A 15,754-nucleotide genomic window follows, 5' to 3' on the forward strand; every position below is an offset into this window, starting at 1 on the left:
ATATGTGTAGACAATTGCCGTTACAACTAACCCCATGCATTTCTATGGAGGATTTTTTGAGTGCTGTGTGTCCTCATTAGAAAGTCTCTGCCTAAAAGGACTTTGACTGAGTTACCCATTTGGGGACTCGTTGTTACTTTTGTTGTCACGTTGTAGTTAATTTGTAGTCCTTGAGGATTTTCATGTCCAATTATTTTAATGTGAACTTGGGAATTTGCTGTTTTTGTCACTTGAAAGCTGCATATCCTTCTTTCACAAGCGTCTTACACCATACCTTTAAGACAATACAGTTGTTTATTTAAGATTAGTGAGCATATGCTTTAACCTTTGCTGTGGCATCCATGTTTTTCACACATTCCGATGGCAAAGCACATGAATACTCACAGTGAAAAACAATGTAATCACGGGGGAAGTCCCTGATATTCCCAGGTGGCATCCCAGTTGTCCCTTTTTATGACTCACTTCCTGGACTCGTCTCTCATCTCTGAAAGACTTAACTTCCTCTCTCTTTGGAGATGAAATCTATGATGTATATGTCCTATATAGGTTGGTGTCAAAGTGACAACAAGAAACATATTTTATTAGGAAACAAAATGAACGTCATGGAAATACAATACAGGAAAGAATACATGAACATCCAAAACACAATGAATAAACTATAGCCTAAACCAAGGATATTAAGATGGGCAATGGTTTGTGTTTGCACAGTCTCCTGCCTTAAGAACTGTGCAGTCAAAAATCTCTCTCATATCTGGGCAGCTACATTTAAGCTATAGGCTACAGTATATAGGCCTAGGCCTAAGTATGCCTACATAAGTACTAATCAAAGTGTGGTAGGAGGAGAAAGTGGTGGAGGAGGTAGATGAGGGTGGAGAGGATGGAGGAAGAGGAGAGAAAAGCATGGTAAGATCACATCAGGTGTGTCAGAAGTGCCAGGAGAATAATATTGTATAACTGCGCAGCTGCATTCCCATCTTCTGTGTTTTGTAGTCTGCATCTGCAGATATTGGCATTAGAGTTGCCTCTTCTACCTGATTTGGCAATTTGACACATGTGCCCGTGAGCATATTCATGGTCCAGTGCATGTAGCTACAGACAATCTGACACTTCAAACGCCGACACATTGTGTTGTAAACCTTTTAAACAACAAAGTGGAGCATCACAAAAATTTCAGTTTTAACTGGAGTTAAACAGACCGATCTGCTACCATGTATCAGAGACTGAACCATGGGTTGAACACATCTGCAACAGAAGGGGACGGTTACGTTAACTCCAGAGGCAGTCAGCCGTCCAGCCAGGTTCTCTAAACGACATTTTTTGTCACATACTCTAAACAACATTTTTTGTCACAAATGACAGATTTTTTAAAAATGTTCCCTTTATTAATTTAGGACAGCAAAGAGTTACAGGTGAGAGAGATGGGTAGGATTGGGAAATTAGTGTGGGTTGTGTGTGTCCAAAAAACCCAGGTCCCTGTGAGCATTTGGACTCAAATGTTGTAGGGTAGGCTATGCACCATGTAGCCACTTGTTCTACAGCTCCCTTAAGCATCCGACATTAGGCAGAAATTGCATTACTAACTATCACATGTCATCACGGGCCAATATCTGATGTGCCAGTTTTGAGAAAGTTTCTTATGACACATCATCATGACAGTTTGAATCCAATTCAAAAACCGCAAGGAAGGGAGGGGTCAACTACCAGCACTGAAGTATACACAGAGCAAACACCGCACGGGGACACTCAAAGTAAATGTTTGCTGTTCATGTTGCACAAGTCAACTTGGCGTCTCGGTGAACTGTTTCCCTATATCAGAATTCAAACTGTATTGTTGCTAAATTGTCAGCCTTGTCAAATTCTTGGATGAACTTCTGGGATGATGATAACTCTCTGGATCTTGAAGAAGTCCTAGAAATGTTTAAAAAAAATTGATTTTAAAATGTTGAAAATGTTTGCTAAAACATAGAGAGAGGTAATAGGATTGTCACTGTTATGACAGTCTGTAACCAGATCTCTATCTGTGTGTGGTGTCTCTAACTTGGTAAAACAGGTTTAACTGAATATAAAAAATCTAAGGACAATCTTTATGTATAGTATATTATTCTCATAACAGAGTTCAGATAACAGAGAATTCAGATGGAAATTAAGAGTTTAACAGACAAGTTTACAACCCCCCTACGCCCTGCAAAGATGACACCATTATGTTCCACTGACTATAAAATCCTGTGGCTATCCTTGAAATTTTAATCTGGTGCAATGTATAATTTGTCAACATTTTTACATCTACATAAATCATGCAAACAGTGTCTTGATAGCCTTGATATTGTCCTGATATTCTATGCATCATGTTGAAGCTAAAACACAGAGGAGGTGTTGTTCACTGTCTCCCATATGTTTGACACAAATTATATTATCTCCAAAGTGGTATTATACTCCTTTGTAAACATCTACATGGCTCTCAATGATCTTTCAGTTCAATGATGGCAGTGATAGGGCCGTATTCAATCCAGTATCTTTACATCTACTTATTCAGATGTCTGGGATTTCAACATAGATTTAATGTAAGGAGGTTAACATCAAGAGCCAGTCACAAGGGACAACAGTGTGTTAGAGTAGATTTTTACAAAATTGCTTAAGACAATGTCATAGTTCAATGATAGTATTCAGTGCTTGTCACAGCAGGAGGGGAATTAGTACGAGATGAGTACCGGAAATGATTGAATCATATAAATGGAAGTGGAATTTTGAAATTGAATTGTGAATTCTGTTTTCTTTTAGCTTTGTTCACACCCAATTCTATGTAGTAATCCTATTCATCAAAATTACATTGTCCGGAGTCTTACCAGTTCTATCATAGCTGACATGGAGTACCTTCCAGAATGATTGGCACCTTTGGCAAAGTTGACTAAAAAAGGTAAAAAATTATCTTTTGAGGATTTATTGTAATCTCACAATTTATTGTAAATCACTAAATGATTGATTTTTATACCTGTTTTTAGTCAACTATACCAAAGGTGCCATTTATTCTGGAGGGTACTGTATGTGATTTTGTATCATAAAATTACTTTGGTGGAGTTTCTCTATTGTATTCAACAACAGCTACTTTATCAAATTCCTAAGACTGACTTGAATTTCTTATGTCATATTGTCAGTAGCTTGGGCTAATTATGCTTCCTGTCAAAAAAAAGATGAGTAGGCCTAATGGAATTCTACGGATCACATAATTAGATCCTACTCCTTTTTTGTCCTTGTGCATGTTAAACATTTTTGGGTCTTTTTGCCTTTATTCAGATAGAACAGAGAAGAATGATAGGAAGAGATTAATGGGGTAGGATTGGGAAATGACCACTGGTCGGATTTGAACCTGCATGGTTCCCCTTCGGCGCTTGGACCTAGGCTCTTTGCACGTATGGCTCGTTTGTTTCCGGTGGAGCCAGGTGTGTTTGAATCTGCCTGCCACTACTGCTAATGTAATTAGTGTCTACACGGACCTGGTTGGATGTTGCACCTAGTTAATCAGCATGTTACGATAAAGAAGGATTGGTAACACTTTACTTGAAGGTATCTACAAGTAAAGAGTGACATGACATCACACGCGTGAGATTGTCAGCTGCGTGGGGTGTGAGTTTTTATTTCGGCTAACATGTTTAAGGTTGGTGCAGCGATAGCGGGGATACGTCACTTCTGTTGATGTTCAACAAAACAGAGAGCTAGCTCGCTAGTCCCTCCACATACATCCCATGCAATTAAAACTCCTAAACGCGCATCTCGTCGGTTATTGGTTGAAACACTTTATTTTGCCTTTGAGTGGGTTGCCAACCCTTGTTGGTAGTAATTGTTTTTGTGTACAGATCTCGGAGCCTAGGCTGCCTACAGAGACACGGTTTTTTTTGACGGCCTGCTTATGGGGCAGACAGCTAGCGGATCGTTAGGAAAGATTATATGAATGTGATCTTTTATGTTTGGGCCTTTTTTGGGCCTGAAATCGCTGATACAACATTTAATGACAGAAGCGTAATGTCATATTTAAACATGTATGACTTGTTTCTAATGTTTATGACACGTTCATGACAGTGTCATGTCACTCTTATGTAAATACCTTTAAGTAAAGTGTAACCGAAGGATTTATGCGAGCAAAAATACCTTACTACTAAGCAAACAAGATAAAGTATCTCACAAAAGTGAGTACACCCCTCACATTTCTACAAATATTTTATTATATATTTTAATGGGACAATACTGAAGAAGTGATACTTTGATACAAAGTAAATTAGTGAGTGTGCAGCTTGTATAACAGTGTTTTGCTGCCCCCTCAAAATAACTCAACACACAGCCATTAATGTCTAAACCGCTGGCAACAAAAGTGAGTACACCCCTAAGTGAAAACGTCCAGATTGTGCCCAAAGTGTCAATATTTTGTGAGGCCACCATTATTTTCCAGCACTGTCTTAACCCTTTTGGGCATGGAGTTCACCAGATCTTCACAGGTTGCCACAGGAATCCTCTTTCTCTCGTGGATGTTGCGCTCCTCCACCTTCCGTTTGAGGATGCTCCACAGATGCTCAATAGGGTTTAGGTCTGGAGACATGCTTGGCCAGTCCATCACCTTTACCCTCAGCTTCTTCAGCAAGGCGGTGGTTGTCTTGGAAGTGTGTTTGGGGTCATTATCATATTGAATGCTGCCCTGCATCCCAGTTTCCGAGGGGAGGGGAATCATGCTCTGTTTCAGTATGTCCCAGTACATGTTGGCCTTCATGGTTCCCTCAATGAACTGTAGCTCCCCAGTGCCGGCAGCACTCATGGAGTCCCAGACCATAACACTCCCACCACCATGCTTGACTGTAGGCAAGACACACTTGTCTTTGTACTCCTCACCTGGTTGCCGCCACACACGCTTGACACCATCTAAACCAAGTAAGTTTATCTTGGTCTCATCAGACCACAGGACATGGTTCCAGTAATCCATGTCTGCTTGTCTTCAGCAAACTGTTTGCGGGCTTCTTCATCTTTAGAAGAGGCTTCCCTCTGGGACGACAGCCATGCAAATCAATTTGATGTAGTGTGCGGCATATGGTCTGAGCACTGACAGGCTGACCCCCCACCCCTTCAACTGGCAGCACTCATACCTCCATTTTCAAAGACAACCTCTGGATATGACGCTGAGCACGTGCACTAAACTTCTTTGGTTGACCATGGCTAGGCCTGTTCTGAGTGGAACCCGTCCTATTAAACCGCTGTATGGTCTTGGCCACCGTGCTCCAGCTCAGTTTCAGGATGTTGGCAGTCTTCTTATGCCATCTTTATGTAGAGCAACATGGACTGGCCAAGCATGTCTCCAGACCTAAACCCTATTGAGCATCTGTGGAGCATCCTCAAACGGAAGGTGGAGGAGCGCAAGTCCTAAAGCTTTGCTTCGAGCCCCTTGGGGATTAATAAAGTCTATCTATCTATCTGTCTATCTATCTATATAGTGTCTGACATTGTCCTCTTTTGAATAATACTCAAATGTTAGTTTTCCAACTGAGTTTAAACACGGGCCACATTTCAATACAGGATTTTCATTTAGGTAAGAGGAAGGAGAGTATGTCTATAGCGTTGGTGTATATACTTAAACAAATTCAGCTGTCAAAGGAGGAAGTGGTTAAGCGGCATCTCTGACCGTTCTGCGGTCCTAGGCGACACTCTATCATGCCAAGAAAAAAAACCTAGATGACACCCTACTAGAAATGGGGAAATACTTAAAATCACTATCATAAACATAAATAAAAGTAAATCTATCTCAAAAGACATGTATCCAGCTTGATATCTGTTAGGTAGGTTAAATAAAACCAAAATGCATTTTTGAGGATGGGTGTGGGGAGGCACTCAAGGCAGCCTTGAAGCGCTTTGAAGCCCTGGACTGATTTGTACAACTCAGGAGTAGAGACGTGACATGGCTTTTAAAACACAAGCATGTCCTTGTGTCTTTGTAATTGAATACAGCACCTAAGATGGAAAACTCATATCAAACAAATTCTCAGGAATATGGATTTTGCTGTAGTGTGGTGTGTCTCCTTAGATCACCCTTATGTTCCCCATTCCATTGACAACAGAAATTGCTTTGAGGATGAAGAAAGTAAATGATGAATGTCTCAAAGCCATATTTCCTCTTTTTTACCAGTTTTACCTCACGTTTTACCTTTTGGCAGGTGTAACGTAACCTGAGACCTTTTTTTTCTTTTTACCTGACAAGACAAGTTTATATAGAGTGTACTGAGTGTATTCTGCAGTGAACCAAGATATATGTATACAGTAGTGTCATCTTCAACATTGATTTAAAGTTTGATATATTTGCAATTTATGCACACACACACACACACACACCCTTGTCCGTTATTCTTTTACTTTTTTTATGTACAGATAGTTCAACCATTAGGCTACTCATGTTCAGCCATTTATAATGTCCAAAAGACAAAGATCGGAGATAGCCTAGATAAAAACACCTGTTCCTCATGTAGTTCAGACTGCCTGTGTGTTTTCTGTAAAGGGTGATATTACGTGTGTAGAATCTACAGTATCTCCTGCCGTCGGTGGTGGCTGAGGAGGTAGAGGAACCGTCCACTACCGGAAGGTGACCTTTTCGGGCCCAACTCCTCCTGACCCTGTCGAAGTGTCCTTGAGCAAGACACTGAACTCCAGTGTCACTCCAGGTTGGTCCCTTTAATGGCAGCTTTGGTCGCCATAGGTGTATGAGTCTGTGGGTCAACAGGCATGGGTGAGGCATACTCTGTAAAGCCATTTGAGATAGAAAAGTGCTATGACGTTCCTTCATGTCCTGCGCTTACATCACGGCAGCTTTCTTGAATGGAATTCAACAGGTGCAATCACAGCCTTCAGAATTTTGGTCATGGCATTTTACATACATTTATTCACTTTTAATCCAAAGTCATTTACATATGTCAATTATATTACAAGGGATTACACTGCCTCCGGAGCAATTTGGGGTTAAGTGCTTAAGGGGCAGCCGTGGCCTACTGGTTAGCGCTTCAGACTTGTTACCGGAGGGTTGCCGGTTCGAACCCTGAGGCACAGCTGAAGTGCCCTTGAGCAAGGCACCCAACCCCTCACTGCTCCCCGAGCACCGCTGTTGTTGCAGGCAGCTCTCTGCGCCTGCACTGTGTGCTTCATCTCACTGTGTGTTTCACTAATTCACGGATTGGGATAAATGTAGGGTGACCAGACGTCCTCTTTTGCCCGGACATGTCCTCTTTTTGAAACCTAATGTGTCCGGGCGGAATTTCAAAGTCGTCCGGGATTTTGTTATTCTAGCCTCAAACATGTTTACAGCGAATTTGCATTGCTCTCTCTTTCATTCATGGATATATCTATGTCTTTCGTTCACATACTAGTCACGGCCTCCCCCTACAGTTCGCTTTGCATTGAGTGGAAAGTGTAGGGTGTAGAGCCTGACCTTAGCTACCGTCATTGGTCGATAGTAATCTCAAACATTTAATTGGTCAGTCAGTCACCTCAATAGCGCAAACTTCCTTGTTTAGTGTAAGTTCACGGACGAATTAAAACGTACATTTCCATGTTTTTGTCTCGGTCGATATCAACATGAAGCTGAGTGCCGGACCTGCAAAGCAGGCACTTACGCGTCAGTCGCAAATAAAGGTGCCAACGACCTACAGGTAGGCTACACAATGTTCAGCAAAGCATCGAACGGCAGCGAGGGGTGAGAGCTCATCAGCTAAAGTGACAGAGTTTTTCGACCTTAACATTACGTCTCCAAAATCATTTTGATGGCACATAACCTCATAACCATAGACTGTAACATGACGAACGGCACTTCTGCCATTGTCTGAGCTATTTATTTAGCTGAACCTTTAAACTGCCTTTAAGGGATAGCCTGCACACTGACAACAGCAGATGTCAATAATCCTCTATCTACTGCAGCCTATATTTAGGTGAATTAAATATGTTGGCATAACATGAGGGATAGATGTAGGCCTATTTCTTTACAAAATAAATATCTAATAATAATGGATTGAAAAGAGGTAGGCCTAATAATAGACCAGACATGATTGAATAGATGGTTTGATAGATAGATTGAAAATGGACAACATATCCACAACAGTCCCCATCAACACAACTGTTTTCATAGGTCAGGACTATTAAGCTCTAAAACAGATTGTTCAAAATTATAGAGCTACTGTAAAAGATTCATGTATTTTCAGAAACACCTTGGATCAAATTTACAGATAGACTATGCAACATTAAAGATGGGTCGCCATCCAAATGTATCTTGCGAGTATAGAGCTCAACAGCCCTGCTGTTATTGTAATTATTGTTTTTGCACATTTAAAACTTTCATGTTTTCAAAATAGTCTTTTGAGGCCAGCCACCCCCCCCCCACCAACTGAAGTGTCCTCTTTTTCACAAACCCAAATCTGGTCACCCTAGATAAATGCAGAGACCAAATTTCCCTCACGGGATCAAAAGAGTATATATACTTATACTTAAGGGCACAATAGTGGCAGCCGGAAATGGAACTCACACCTTTGCATGCTAGTAGCATGCTAGCCCAGCTCTTTAATCACTACGCTACCACACTACTACATGCTAGCCCAGCTCCTTAATCACTACGCTACCACACTACTGCATGCTAGCCCAGCTCCTTAACCACTACACTACCACTTTCCCTAGTTTTTACAAATTTAGGATGGCAAATGACTACACAAGGCTACTGGCCTGTGATTACCAATTTCTTTCTGGTTGATGGCAGAACTTCCTTGCAAGTAGGCCCACTGGATATCATGAGGAAGGAAAATTAGCTAGCTTCCTAGGTGGAGTGTGTGGTTGATACCGTTTCTGCTGTAAGTAAGATCCTTTGAGGGAAATTTGGTCTCTGCATTTATCCCAATCCGTGAATTAATGAAACACACTCAGCACACAGTGAACACACAGTGAGGTGAAGCACACACTAACGGTACCGATCCACTTGCACGACACTTCTTTTTGTCGTGTCGCATTCCACTCTAGTCCTATGGGTGACGTCAAGCGACTTTAACGCGCCCGCAAAGCATTCCGGGAAGGCAGCGCTGCATTTGAAATAATGTCGCGCGTCAAAAAGCTGGCCGATGCCCAGCTTTATGCAAATGAATCCGTTGAACGCGAGGCGACTCTCCAATGAAAGGACGAGTTTGTAGGTCCTTTGTTCTACCACAACGGTGCCTGTGAAACTTTGGTTCCGCTTACCAGACAAATAATGTTTTAACCATCTCTTCCACGACCACCTATGGTCCATAAAACAAACGAAACTAGGATTTGGATGAATATATTGACTGTTGGTGTTTCTGGTGAGGATTTGAGATTGCATTGAGTAGTTTAAATAAAACAAGATTTCGAAATGGCTTGCATAGTTTGTTTAGGCTATTAATGTTTTGTATACTGTTAAGTACATGCCTAAAATTGTGGTCCATTTGTGGAAAAACACTTAAGATACGTTAAAACGAACTGAATATGAGCTGGTAACTGACATTTTAAACGAAACGCCCACACACGACTGAACGAGGGGAGGCAGCGCGACACCATGCGTATGTCGGGTCGTGCAAGTGGATCGGTACCGTAAGGGCTACATACTCGATGCACCCGACCGGTAGCGCGACAACGTGACGTCAAAATGACGTATATCTTGCTGGCGCACCAGGTTTGAAGCCAGGTAGCACGAGGTAGCGAACCACTCAATAGGCTTGTTTGAGATCAACTGAAACGTCCCACATACTCGACGCACCCGACCTGTAGCGCGACAATGTGACGTCAAAGAAGCGCCGTAACCATTTATACTCGTACTCGTAGTGGTCGCGACACTAGTTGCAATATTCTCCTGAACAGAGGTGTCGCTGTTGTGAAAATATTAACGCTAACTACGTTACACAGCAGAAGCTGCAGTAAGAAACATTAGTAGCTAGCAGAGAATGTCTAATAAGGGGAGAACCTTCACTCTCGGAACTCTTCCGGTGTGGTACTGCATCTAGGGGCACTCGCGGGCGAGTCCAGAATGAATGGAGGTCTATGGAGCAGTACCCCTCAAAATCCACTTTTCTCGGGATATCATTTTTTTTCAAGTAATTTGAATATTGTATTCGAAAGGGGAGGCAAAGACAACACACTTGGTTGAGTATTATATTTTTTAAAGTCACTTAATTGTTCTAAAAAGCCTTTCAAACGTGTCAATGACATCATTCATTAGCATGATCATAGCATAGCATAGCATCAATGCTAGTGTGTTATGGGCAACAACGACCCAACCTGTAAGAAAACGAAAGGACATGACTCCCGGATTATTTCACTTTTGATTGATAATCCATATCCATTTTGTGAAAAATAAAATAAAATCTGAGGGTTTCAGTTGTTAAATAGGTGAAACCCATAAATTTAGCCATATAGCTCCATAGAACCCCATGTATTTTGGACTCGCCGGCGATCGCCATCTAGGTGAACTCTGGTGAACTGCAGCCAAATTCGGTTTGTATGGGATTAATAGAGAGTGGGGAGGCTCTCCGTAGACGGGCTCTGTAGCTAGCCTCTGTGATGGTACTTCAGACTTTGGTTGCTACTATTCACAACTACCATCATCATTATTATCCAAGGTCTGTGCACAGGTAAAAAGATAGGTAGATAGATGGATATATAGATAGATACTTAAGTCATCCCGAGGGAAATTTTAATAATTTAAACAGTTTAGTTAGCTGGCTAGCTAGTTAGCAGCTGGCTGAGTTTGTGTTATTTCCTGAAGTGGAAAGAGATTTTGTTCAGGCCTTAATACAGGGGTCTCAAACTCAAATGAGCTGGGGGCCACTTCTGCCAACGTCATCTGATTGGAGGGCCGGCTATTTCTGAAAATGCAATGTTCTTTTTTTCAAATACCACACAAAACTGCAATCAGAAAGTGCAAGTGTTTTTATCTAGTTTTAGACACCTGTGCTAGCAACCTTAGCTTATAAATAAAATAATGATAAAATAAATATTAAAGGAATTATCCGGAGTAAAATGCACTTTAGATCGATTTCCGGATGATTGGGGGTACATACGTTGAGTTGACATCAAAATTATGTCATTCGGATGTGTTTTGAGAAAGTTCGATTGTACCGTTTTCAGTCACAACTCGTAGCCTGGAAGTGAGCGGGGCATTTCAATTGCGCCGCTACAAAACGCTATTTTTGTACCTCTTCTACAGTTCCAAACAACATAACACTTACGTGGTAGTGAGTAGAGGGTCCCTAAAGCCAAACTGAAGTATCCCGAGGTCTTTATGTGGTCGAATAGAGAGTCCAGAATGAATTTCATCAAGCCAGTACCTTTACAGAAATGTTGCCATCTTTGCCGCCACTTTGAGGGGAAAGTCCGTAGGAGTCCGTAGGCGCACCAGCAAGATCTACAACCTTTTGACGTCACGTTGTCGCGCTACCAGTCGGGTGCGTTGAGTATGTAGAAGCCTTTAGGCAAAGATTGTTAAGGAGCTCCGCCTTAACAATCTTTGCTTTAGGTGCCTTGCTCAAGGGCACTTCAGTCGGGCCTACTGCAGACATCCCAAGTCTCCCGGAAGCTCGCTTGCCCTCGAACCAAAGATTGTTAAGGCGGAGCAAGATACTTCGTCGTAGTTCATGTCTATGGGCGCGAAATGGGGATCGAATCCTGTCTGCATAAAGAGGCGTGTCGATGACGTATTGATGAGCGTACGTTGCAAACCGCCAACAGCAGCGGCATAAATAACCGGCGCACACCTGATATAAAGTCGATTTTCTCCAGACTGGAATGCTCAAAAATGCTAAAAATGTACCTGAAATGTTCACAAGGGTTTGAGGATCATGAAAACGTGCCCGAAATTCACATTCCTAACTCTATAGAACTAAGACCTTAGCATATGTGGTAAAATTCTGAGCTATTATGGCAAGCGATTTTATCATTTACCCGCTAAGTTTGACTATCTGGAATTAACATTGTAGATATCAACAACGTCTTTCTGACTAGTCGCAATTACATTTTGGATAGTTGGAATTGTCATTCAAGATATCTGTAACGTAATTGTGACTAGTCGAAACGTCAGATAGAGATATCTGTAATTTAGTTTTGACTAGGCAAAACTGAATTACAGATATCTGTCCTCACGTCATTGAAAACAACATTCAACTCGTCACACATCTTAAATGGCAATTGCAGATATCTTTAATTCAGTTTTGACTAGGCAGAATGAAAGGTGAAGATATCTCAAACGTCATTATGACTAGTGCAAATTATTGTGCAAGACGTTGCTCTTTAGTTCCGTAGCAGAGCCCGTCTAGATTTCTAGGCTAGAGCCCATCTACTTAGACGCTAATTTCCCCTCCCCAACATAATCGAAGAAAAAGTGGGCTTATTTCCTTATTTCTATGAATGGAAGAAGAATAAGCAGGCTGTAATGTCGTAGCCTACATAAATTAGTAGGCCTAGGCTACTAAATGCACCAGCACCAGCTACAGGAAATTCCATTCATAATGGTGTTGGCTGTAATCGAAAAAATCAAAGCAACATTGAATCATCAATTCTTGCTGCCAGCTCCTGTCTTGCATAGGCTGCAGTATTAAAAAGACGATTAAAAACTCCTTCGCCCTCTGGCTGCTCTGACATGGTGCTATTACAAAGTTAACAGTTAACAGGTGCTATGTGATTTGATGATTTGAACAACAACACGCTCTTCTCCCGCCTAAAGTGGGATGCGGGCCTAATTTGCATAGCAATACAGATATCTCTAACGTCATTTCGCCTAGTCAAAACTCTAATTCAAGATATCTATAATTACATTTTGACTAGGCAGAATGAAAGTTATAGATATCTCCAATTTCAGATATCTCTAATCAAAACTCATTCAAGATATCTATAACTTGATAATAGATATCTACAATCAAATTATGACTATCCTAACTCCAGTTTGAGATATCTACAAAGTCATTTTGACTAGTCAAAATTCCATTTACAGATATCTACAATGTCATTTCGCCTAGTCAAAACTTAATTCAAGATATCTGAAAAGGAACATGTAGATATCTTGAATTGAAGTGAATTAAAGATATCTTCAACTGGAGTTATGACTAGTCAGAATCAAATTGTAGATATCTCTAACTGGAATTACAGATATCTACAATTCAATTGCAGATATCCGTAATTCACATAGTGGATATCTGCAACTGAATTGTAGATATCCGTAATGATAAACCCCATAGAAATGAATGGCAAATGTGGCGTCATTTGTCCTAGGAAGAATGTCTTTGTGGATATCTGAAATGACAATTATGGATAGGGAAAATGTTAAAATCGCTTGCCATAGAGCTATGCCCATAGACTTCAATGGAGCAGTCGCTGCCTCTGCTCTGCATAAAGGGGGATTTTGACCCCCCCCCCCTCGTGCGATCCGGGTTCCCGGAAGTGGCTCCTGATGAAGTATTTTGCTCCGCCTTAACAATCTTTGCTCGAACTAGTCCATCTTCCTGTTTCCGCTTTGTCGCGCTCGTCTGAAAAAAAAAAATGAGTGTACCCTTATTAGACATTCTCTGGTGTAGCCTAGCGCACACGACAGGGGGTAGAGAGAGTAGTGGTGCGTGTGTGCCTGAGCGCATCCAAGACAGAGATCTTGATTGGCCTCAGGGACGTCGTTCTATTTTGTTGTCCTATATTCTCTGTTGAATTGCTCATGGAATACTTATCTCACATAAATCACAATAATATTAGCGGCTGCTGTGATAAACGGTTCGCGACAAAATTAACGTTGGACCTATGAAATTTCATAATATTTCCATTCTGCACAATGCGCTCCATATCCACCCATTACTCTCGATGGTATAGGCTATCTCATGTCACTCAATAAACCATATATAAGAATAAACAGCAGACCTTACATGACACGACAATATAAAGCTTTCATCTGTAGCCTACAGTAGGCCTAAGCCGTTTTGAACCCGAGTTTTGAAATTGCCGTAGTGTAGACTCTTTATTGTCCTATAAGGATATTCTTTTTCACACACATCATTACAGCAAATTTCTACAACTTTGAGCTGAAATTCTAATGTTATAGCCAAAAATAATGAACTTGGTTTCCATATCAAAGAATCAAAAGTTGATCATGACATGCACTGATCATCTTCTTGAATTTCCCCTTATCTATCTATCTATCTATCTATCTATCTATCTAACTAACTGTGCTTTGGATATATATTTCTACCATCATGCTTCAGGTGACATGAATGTAACAATCATGAGACACAAAGTATTTTTCCTTGACATATAGGCTGACATATAGGCTATGATCACATCATACTTTCGCAGATATGGGTATACTGTCTTGAAAACGATATAGCCAGAGACGGTTGATAAAGCGAGACGATTCACAGAATTATCTTGTGTTCTAAAGGATCTTTGATATAGCCTAGCACAATAACCCTTACAATGACCAAAGAGCTTAGTAAAATTATACTGAAAATAGCCTAGGCCTCAAAGGACTAATTTATATGATTAAAAAGGATCATAGCTTAGTCTAGGGAGCAATTGTTTAGGTTTGAATATTGTTTGATGATTGTATGATTATTAACAGTAGGCCTAGTTTGTAGTAGGCCTAGCTAAGCACTACCCTAGTTCAACTTAAAAAGGGCACTGATTAAATGATCAAATGCTACAGGAGAGGAAGGGCAGGTGTGACATTTCCTAATCTGTAATCTGCTTTTATAATTCCATGGTATTCTGCAACTTTCACATCCAGTCAGCGATGGCTCAAGAGAGGATTATTGCGCAAGTCTAGTCAGTGTTCTCTTAGTCAGGTTTCACCTCACTTAACTGAGTAACGCCTTACAAAAAATAACTATAGAAAGTATTTTGTATTATATATTATTACTACAAGCATGATCACATCATACTTAGATAGGTAGCCTATACTGTCTTGAGAACTATTTAGCCTAGTATAACAGATGGCCCTTACAATGAGCTTACTGTAATAGTAAAATTAGACTGAAATAGCCTAGGCCTCAAAGGGTAGCTACAATTTATTGAAGCCCTTTTAAGGTGTGATGAAATTTTACCTACAACCCTGGGCCCCCCCTGTCTTTCAATTCTAGTGACGTCCCTGATTGGCCTGTTTCGCTATATCAACCAGTCAGTTTTCAGTGTAGGCAGGCTTTCATCTCTTTTCTCCCGAACTTCAGGTCAGTGTACTGTATCAAGGAACAGGAGCGTCATTGCAGAGTCAGTGCCCCCAAAAAAGGAAAATGTAACACTCATTTCAAAGTGTAGAATACCCTTGTCTCATAAGAGTAAAAAATAATGATAGCCTTGTCTTGCACACTGCACTGTTTGTAACAGTGACTTTAGCATTGCCCATGGCAGGTTAAATGATTGCAAAAGACATATTGAGGTGAGTTTAACAAGTGTCAATTCGTGTGCATATTATTCATCTATAGGCCTTCCTTATTTGGTGTACTGACAAGGCATTATTGAACAAATTAGTCTTTGTGATAGCTCCCTGAAATGACTTTTTGCAGGTTGGGATGTCTGCTACTGGTCGGGGTTCAAACCAGCAACCCTCCGGTTACAGGTCCAAAGCACTAACCAGTAGGCCACGGCTGCCCATGTATAGGCCTACACGGCTGTATAGGCCTACTGCCAGTGCTAAGTGTGACATTTTACGTCATGGTGTAACGTTCCCTTTCTGTTCACTAAGATGAAAACTAGTTGTTTTTTGTCACAAAAG

This window comes from Alosa pseudoharengus, unplaced genomic scaffold, assembly GCF_046254945.1.
Source record: "Alosa pseudoharengus isolate Yale_2024_CS ecotype anadromous, Long Island Sound unplaced genomic scaffold, YU_APseudo_1.1 YU_APseudo_1.1_scf_9, whole genome shotgun sequence".
NCBI classification, from domain to species: Eukaryota; Metazoa; Chordata; class Actinopteri; order Clupeiformes; family Clupeidae; genus Alosa; species Alosa pseudoharengus.